Source organism: Esox lucius, chromosome 19, assembly GCF_011004845.1.
Source record: "Esox lucius isolate fEsoLuc1 chromosome 19, fEsoLuc1.pri, whole genome shotgun sequence".
NCBI lineage: Eukaryota > Metazoa > Chordata > Actinopteri > Esociformes > Esocidae > Esox > Esox lucius.
Genome location: NC_047587.1, coordinates 13,371,839 through 13,379,559, shown reverse-complemented (window position 1 = coordinate 13,379,559; position 7,721 = coordinate 13,371,839).

The window sequence follows — 7,721 nt, the reverse complement described above, 5'->3', positions numbered from 1 at the left end:
CTTAGATGACAGTTAACACCCTCTACCTATATATATACATATATCAAAATGTCAGACCGAACATTCTAGGTATCAAATTACAGTGAGAAAAAAGCATTACATATCTCTAATATCTGTCTTCTATAAAAGGTCAACACCATTATCTTTCATCTCTCAGAGTTGTAAAAGAAATAATAAGAATAGAAGTGCCCCACAGATATTTAAAACATTAATATGAATGAGTGTTATAGTGCCTATGTCCTGTGAGCTCCCCCAGCAGGCACATCAAAACCAACAGGAGTTAATGGAGGACACAGTGTTAACTGTCATCTAAGGAGAAATACCCAGGCTATAATCTGAAATCTATCTGTTCCTCACAATACCCTGGATTTACCCATGAGCACATACAAGCTTAGAGACAGCAGGCTATTAGGTTTACATTGAAAACACGAACAAACAGAAGTACACACATACACACAAACACATTCTCACACGAACACACACACCCACACAAACACACACACCCACACAAATTCTCACACAAACACACATAAGCATGCATACAGACACAAAAATCCACACATATTCACACACACACACACACTCACAGACCCTGCATTTCCAGTTACTTGCTACGGACTGGGGAATTGCTGGGACCTGGCTGATTAAGTCAGGATTTAGATAAGGGAATTAAAGTACAAAAATGATTCATTTCTGAAATGGTAATAGGTTTTCCTGAGTGCCTCAGAGTTAGTGTGTAGTCGGCCCCAGAGAGTGTACCACAGTTTTAGCGTGTGAGAGAGATAAAAGAGAAAGAGAAAAGAAAGAAACAGAGAAAAGAGAAAAGAAAAAGTAAGAAAACTGCTTGGGAAAAAAGAGAAAACGGATGAAAGACGAGAAAGCAAAGGACAGAGAGACGAAACAACACGGACAGAAGACATAGAATTAGAGAAGAGAGGAGCCGAGTGAGCCGAAGGGGAAAAGTGGCATAGCAGAAGAAGGATCCCAGTGAGTCCTCCTTTAGGTCTGTCACATTGTTCCTCCAAGATCCACAAAGGCCTTTCTGAGACCGTGTGGCATCCAGAGCTTTTCAATCAGCACTACAGCAGGTCGCTAACTGCAAATGAATGAATGGGCCTTGGTGTTGTTCATCAGTTTAGCACCGTGGACGAGGTTCTAGTCACAGTACAGATGTTCAGAGTCACGTGAACCCTTTGCCTTTCATTATCTCAGCCCCAGGAAGAACAATTTGTAAAAATTCAAACATCCATTATTGTTTCTTTTTTTTAAACATCAATTTTGTGAAAGCCTATTCATTACAGTGACTCTCAAAGGTGTTCACCCCCCATATGGACTTCTAGAAATGTTTTGATGTTTCAGCATAAAATCTAAATGGACTCAATTGAGTATTTCTACCACTGATCAACAGCAGAAAATAAATCTAAATGTTAAAGTCAAAAGTCAAATCCACAAATTGTTGTAAATTTCAAAAACCAAACATTAAAGAATTCATAAGAAATGCCTTATCTGTTATTATCTAATAATGACAAAATGCATCAGAAAATCACAATACGTTGCTTTTTGTAAGTATTCAGACTCTGTCACTTTCTCCGCAATTTCTTGTGTTATATATTAAAATCGTAATTGATTAAACATTTCTGTTTAGCCATAAACCTACAAACAACCCTGCATAATGACGTAGCAAAAACAGGTTTATAGAAACCTTTTGTTTAAAATGCAATAGATCAGACACTTAGCCATGACTCTACATTCAACCCAGACACATCCTGTTCCTTCTGATCATCACTGATGATTATTGGAGTCAATCTGTGGTCCGTTTTATCAACTGGACATGATTTGGAAAGGACCCACACTTCACAGAGCATGTCAGAGAAAAAGACAAGCCGGGGAACTCTCCGTAGTGCAGCAAGCTAGAATTTTGTCAAGGCATAAATCTAGGTTATGAAAATCATCCTAAAGCATGTTAGTTCTCAGGGGCCTGAAATGGAGAATCTGATGCCCAGGCGATCAGCTTTAGAGTTTCTCTGCAGAACTTCATCAATCAGCATTTTATGGTGGAGTGGCTGGACAGAAGCCACTCCTTAGCAAAAGGCATATGACAGGTCACCTGAGAGCCTGAGGAATAACATTCTTTGGTCTGATGACACCAAAATATTAGGCGTGAATGCTAAGATGAGTTGACAAAATGTGGAGAAAGTAAAGTGAAATCATATAAATGATGTGGTATTGGTTAGATTGCCCTTTGAACTAGGAAGGAGTTGAAGCGTCTGCCGTGCCAGTCTGTAAACTCTGCTAACCCCAACAATGTCTGACGTGTTTTCCTTCATTTGAAATTCATCTTCACAGACTGAGCATCTCTGGTAGAAACTGACAGGTTATGGCTTCTCCTCTGTGGTGTCAGTTTTACCGGTCTACCGATCCTGCCTGAGGCTGACTGCTACTGTCAAACCTAATAACTCTGGTTTATAATCAAAACACTCCAGCCAATCATAATGAGGCATAATTAGAGCCAATCATAATGAACCAATAACAGTGGATGGGTATGCGTCCACAGTGACTGAACAATGAAATCCAATCATCAGATATAATTCCCCCCAGAAGCTTTCAATCATGGCACAATTACCTGTAACTATCCATAAGCCATGATTACAGTGGGCTTACGTGACTTGAGATAATGAGAAGGCCATGCCTTTATGCATATGTAAACACATCCATTTGTGCACACTTGTGTTTGTGTGATGATCCTATCTTCATTTGTGTGTGTGTGTCCTATGTCCATTTGTGTGTGTGTGTGTGTGTATGTGTGTGTGTGTATGTCCAGTGTCCATTTGTATGAGTGTGTGTGTGGGGATGTCATATGTCCATTTGAGCATTTATTTGTGTGTGTGTGTGTGTGTATGTGTGTGTGGGTGTCCTATGTCCATTTGTGTGTGTGGGGGTGTCCTATGTCCATTTGTGTGTGTATGTGTCCTATGTCCATTTGTGTGTGTATGTGTCCTATGTCCATTTGTGTGTGTGTGTCCTATGTCCATTTGTTAGTGTGTGTGTATGTGTCCTATGTCCATTTGTGAGTGTGTGTGTATGTGTCCTATGTCCATTTGTGTGTGTGTGTGTGTGTGTGTGTGTGTATGTGTCCTATGTACATTTGGGTGTGTGTGTATGTGTCCTATGTCCATTTGTGTGTGTGTGTGTGTGTGTGTGTGTATGTGTCCTATGTCCATTTGGGTGTGTGTGTGTGTATGTGTCCTGTGTCCATTTGGGTGTGTGTGTGTATGTGTCTTGTGTCCATTTGGGTGTGTGTGTGTGTATGTGTCCTATGTCCATTTGTGTGTGTGTGTGTGTGTGTGTGTGTATGTGTCCTATATCCATTTGGGGGTGTGTGTGTGTCCTATGTCCATTTATGTGTAAACCAAGACCACCCTTCTCCTGTCATTGATGACTTGCTGTTAGCATTAGCGTTAGCGTCGTAGCTCACTGGAGGGTTACTGATCACTTCTCATGTAACAGACGTGGCTGTGAACCTTCTTCCTTGTGTTTTGTATTTTTAAATGATCCAGCCAGACAGCGATCCCAGTAGTTCTTACATGTTTGTTCTGATGAAAGACACAATGGTTGCAATTAAATGCTGTGCAAGGCAACATGCGTGGATGGACTTAGATGCAGCCGGAGCTGACACTTGCATAGCAATATCAGACTGGGCTTAGTAATTATAAACTAGAATCATATAGGTACCTGATGAAAGACCCAATGGACACAATTAAATGCTGTATAGGGCAACATGCATGGATGCAGCTCAAGCTACCTGTATGTTAACAGGAAGCCAATGTGACCATTGCAATGCTAACGAACAGACAACATATCTACACACACCAAATGTCATCCTGTATGCCACATTATTGTGTAGCAAGTACCAAACACTTAATTATCTCTACATATAACATACATATGAGTATGTTCATAATGCATAATAATGAAATGCCAACAAATTACATGTGAAAATTATAAGTAGCATTTTATAACTTGACCTACTACTTGCAAAGCAATGTCAGACTGGGTAGATTACTACCCCATCTGCAAGCGCGGCCAAAAACAATACGCCTTATTGACATCTGACCTAACCCAGCCAATAACAATGTACACGTTTGTACAGTGAAAAGTGGAAACATAATCAACCCTGTAAAACCCACACACAGGAAGCATTTTGGCGACATCTCCAGCGGTAAACACAGGAAATGACCAGTTTCCTCTGATATTATCGTAGTCGTTGATCTGTCTGACGTTCTTGCAAATTTACACACTCCTGTTCGCAAATCAGCAAGACAAAATGGCTCAGCACTGTCTGACTCAATTATATAAGGGATCGCCTGGAGCAAAACTCTAGGACCCATTTTACAATATCAAAAATTTACTTCATCCAGATACTCACCCATCTTAATGTATTGTTACCAAGTACCTAGCCTTCTAAACAATATGAAAATCAATCTACCAGATACCGTCCTTATAAAACTACTTAAAAAATACATCTTTACCAGACACCAACCCTTCTTGAACTATCAACACCAACCCATGTTACAACATCTTTACCAGACAACCACCCAACTTAATTGGTTTAGCCAAACCCAGGTCTGATTTGGAACTAGGTATGGGACTGCTAGCCAGAGTCTTTCTTAAAATGAGTGTTAGATTGACAGCCATCATCCTTTCTGGCCTCATCTGACCCTATGGCTTGTTAGCTCATAGTTTTCTCTGTGATTTCTTTCTTTCCTCCTGGCTGGTCCAGCTGCCACACAACAAAGGCCATCTTTTTGCGAGGGGAGGTGAGTTATATTCAATAATGCCAGGTGGAGGTAGACCTGTGGACCTGGAAAATTGAAAAATGCTTTCCCCCTCTTTCTCAGTGTTCGCACAGTATCCAATTAGGGCCTACCGAGACGTGAGGGACAGAGGTTGGGACGGGTGGAGGGGGCAGGAAGGCAGAGACATAATAGAAGGCCAGATAGACAGGTATTATGATGGGACAGTCTAGGATTAATATAAAGAGACAAGCTATTAAAGCAGAGAACTAAAAAAAGCAGGGAAGAAACATTTGAATTTGACTCCACTTAAACCTTCTTTCTGCTCTCCTTCAATCATCTCTCTTTCTCCTTCCATCCTCACCTCTCCCTCTCTTTCCTGCATTCTACACCTCTCTAGCTCTCTCTCTTTACATCCCCCCCTCCTTCATCTCTTCCTCTCTCTCCACCTCTTTCTCTTTTCTCTTTCTCTCTTTCTACCATGTTTCATTATTTTCAGTGACTTAGTTTTGTCCCTTTGTATCCCATAACCGACACCTCTGTGCTTTTTGTCAGCAAAGACCCCTGAACCCACTGCAATTTGCAGCCCAGCTGAAATGTCAGACTGGACAAGCAGAGACGTGACACTCTGATGATTTCTAAGACGTTCCCTGAGAGCAAAGAGAATTCACTTCAGATATCTCTCTGTCTGAAGTGCTCTCCAGAATATGAACCGGATGTTTTTTGGGGGGAAACATGTATGGGACTAGGATGGTCTCTGTTAAATGACAAATGAAATGGATGAGATAGGATAAAATTAGTCATGGACAGAGATCTACAATAATCTTCATTAGATTCAGATGTGACAGAAATGTATTAATGTGACAAAAATGTATCTGCTGGAATAGTATAGTTTGAATAAACCTGTTAAGACCAGATGTCAGTTTTGGTTGGTGAAAAGGTTCAAATGACATTCCCTCTGAATGCTCAGCAGATGCAAAGCTCCAAAAACACTTCAACCTTATGGATTTTCAAATAGCTTGTTGCAAGTTGCATTTTACAACAACATCTGCACACATAGCTAGTAAATATCAAAGCATACTGTACACATAAACACACTGACATGCACACACACTCACACACACACACACACACACATACACACACCAAGAGGATATACATACTGAATAACCTCTGGGTGGCCCTTTAAAATTCAGCTGGATTAGCGAGGGTTGGTTTGAAAGCAATCTGATGTTCAATTCACCTAGCATCAATGTATCCTGTAAAATAAAACAAACTTGACATGCAATTATAGGCACTTCAGAAAGTTAAAGGCATCCAAATAATGAAGAGTTACAGCTCTTCCTTATGATACAGAAGAGTGCTCATCATTGCCGCTAGAATAAAGATAAAACAGCGACAAGATTTGTAGGCATAAAAAAAGATTTGCCAACTTGTGAAAAAGTTTGCAAATGTGTGATTAATTCTGTATTTGTAAAGCTGATTTGCATATACAGTTGTGCTCAAAGGTTTGCATACCCTTGGAGAATTGGTAATATATGTACCATTTGTAAAGAAAACAGGAGTGAGCAGGCAAAACACATGTCTTTTATTTCTTATTGGATTCTCATTCACCTGTTGGTCATAACAGAATGGCACAATTATAAAACAAAACATGGCAACAATGAAAAAAATGAACTGACTCCTGTTCAAAAGTCTTTATACCCTTAGTTTTTAATACTGTATTGCCCACATCAATGACAGCGTGCAGTCTTTTGTAATAGTTGTCTATGAGGCCCCGAACTCTTGCAGGTGAACTCTTGCAGGTGGCCCATTCGTCTTGGCAAAATGCCTCCAGGTCATGCAAAATTTGGTCGTCTTCCATGAACCGCACGTTTGAGATCTCCCCAGAGTGGCTCGATGATATTACGGACAGGAGACTGTGATGGCCTCTCCAGAACCTTCACCTTTTCCTGCTGTAACCACTGGAGGGTCAACTTGGCCTTGGGTCATTGTCATGCTGGAAAGTCCAAGAGCGTCCCATGAGCAGTCTTTGTGCAGAAGAATGCAAATTGTCTGCCAGTATTTTCTGATAACATGCTACGTTCATCCTGCCATCAATTTTCACAAGACTCCCTGTGCCATTAGAGCTCACCCCCCACCCCAAATATCAGTGAGCCACCACCATGCTTCACAGTGGGGACGGTATTCTGTTCGCTATAGGCCTTGTTGACCCCTCTCCAAACATAGCACTTATGGTTGTGACCATAAAGCTCTATTTTGGTCTCGTCACTCCAAATTACAGTGTGCCAGAGGATGTGAGGCATGTCGAGGTGTTATATTGTAACCAGGCTTTTTTGTGGCATTGGCGCAATGAATGCTTCTTTCTGGCAACTAGAACATGCAGCTAATTTTTTTTCAAGTATCATCGTATTGTGCTCCTTGAAACAACCACACCATCTTTTTCCAGAGTACCCTGAATTTCTCTTCAGGTTACCTGTGGGTTTTTCTTGGTAACAACTCTTCTGGCAGTTTTGGCTGAAATCTTTCTTGGTCTACCTGACCTTGGCTTGGTATCAAGAGACTTTGGCTTTAGATATCTTTTTATATCTTTTTCCATCTTTATAAAGATCTATTACCTTGTTACGCAGGTCTTTTGACAGTTCTTTTCTGCTCCCCATGGCTCAGTATCTAGCCTGCTCAGTGCATCCACATGAGAGCTAACAAACTTATCAACTATTATTAACACAGACACTAATTGCGATTTTAAAAGCCACAGGTGTGGGAAATTCACCTTTAGTTGACATTTTCACCTGTGTGCGTCACCTTGTGTGTCTGTAACAAGGCCAAACATTCAAGGGTATTTACAATTTTGATCAGGGCCATCTAGGTGATTTCTGTTATCATTAGGATATACAAAGGAGCTAAACAACTATGTGATAATAAATG